We start from the raw sequence: 1,417 nt of genomic DNA, 5'->3' as shown, positions 1-1,417 counted from the left end.
GCTCAAACCCCTCGTGAACCTTCATGGTTCCCTGCTTTACCTTATCAAGTGATCATACTATCCAAGGCAGCTCTAGCAGCACCCTATGCACTCACACACTGAGACAGAGAGAGACAGAGATAGAGACACAGAGAGACACACACAGAGAGAGACAACAAATCAATAAACCCAAAAGAGTAAGGTCTAGGTGTCTATGGTCTGGTCCGAAGCATCCAGCTGCCTGGGACCAATCCGCGGTGTATAGCTTGGCAGGAACCAGCTCCCGGACCCAGATAAAGGGCCACCTTCACAGCTCTTGGCCGGGCATAAGATCTCCTGCTTCGAGAATGGCTACCAGTCGATATGAACCTGTGGCTGAAATTGGTGTCAGCATCTATGGGACGGTGTACAAAGCCCAAGATTCCTACAGTAGCCACTTTGTGGCCCTCAAGAGTGTGAGAGTTCCTAATGGAGGAGCAGCTGGCCTTCCCGTCAGCACAGTTCGTGAGGTGGCCTTGTGAGGGAGGCTGGAGGCCTTTGGACATCCCAATGTTGTACGCTGGTGGATGTCTGTGCTACTTTCCAAACTGATCAGGACGTCAAGGTCACCCTAGTGTTTGAGCATATAGACCAGGACCTAAGGACATACCTGGACAAAGTACCTCCACCAGGCTTGCCAGTTGAGACCGTTAAGGATCTGATGCATCCGTTTCTAAGCGGCCTAGATTTTCTTCATGCAACCTGCATTGTTCACCAGGACCTGAAGCCAGAGAACATTCTAGTGAGAAGTAATGGGACGGTCAAGCTGGCTGACTTTGGCCTAGCCAGAATCTACAGCTACCAGATGGCCCTCAGGCCTGTGGCTATTAGGCTCTGGTACCGGGCTCCTGAATTCTTCTGCTGTCTGCATATGCAACACCTGTGGACATGTGGAACGTTGGCTGTATCTTCACAGAGATGCTTCGCTGGATGCCTCTCTTCTGTGGAAACTCTGAAGCTGACCAGTTGGGGAAAATCTTTGCTCTCATTGGATTGCCTCCAGAAGACGATGGGCCTCCAGAGCTGTCTCTACCTCACAGAGCCTTTGCCCCCAGAGGGCCTCGGTCAGTGCAGTCAGTGGTGCCAGAGATGGAGGAATCAGGAGCGCAGCTGCTGCTGGAAATGCTGAGCTTTAACCCACATGAGCAAATCTCTGCCTTCTGCCCTGCAGCACTCCTACCTGCACAAGGAGGAAAGTGACATGGAGTGAGAAGAGGGGTCGCCTTTCCCAGTCTCAGTGGAGAGAACCTCGCTGAAGTGGCGGCCTCTGCCTTCCGCTGAGGCTGTGGAGAGTCCTCCAGTTTTTGCAGAGAATATTTTAAGCCTTAAATGACAACTCCCCACTTCTCCTTAAGAGGTTTAACCCCAGCCGGGCGTGGTGGCACACGCCTTTAATCCC

General features: G+C 52.4%; 1 pseudogene; it reads left to right on the top strand.

Moving 5' to 3' along the window:
• Window positions 1–326: 326 nt before the first annotated feature.
• Window positions 327–1,228, top strand: LOC110314099 (annotated as a pseudogene).
• Window positions 1,229–1,417: the final 189 nt, after the last annotated feature.

Source organism: Mus pahari, chromosome X, assembly GCF_900095145.1.
Source record: "Mus pahari chromosome X, PAHARI_EIJ_v1.1, whole genome shotgun sequence".
In the NCBI taxonomy this organism is placed as follows: Eukaryota; Metazoa; Chordata; class Mammalia; order Rodentia; family Muridae; genus Mus; species Mus pahari.
Note: the sequence above shows the minus strand (reverse complement) of the source record. Positions and strands in the feature narration are given on the sequence as shown.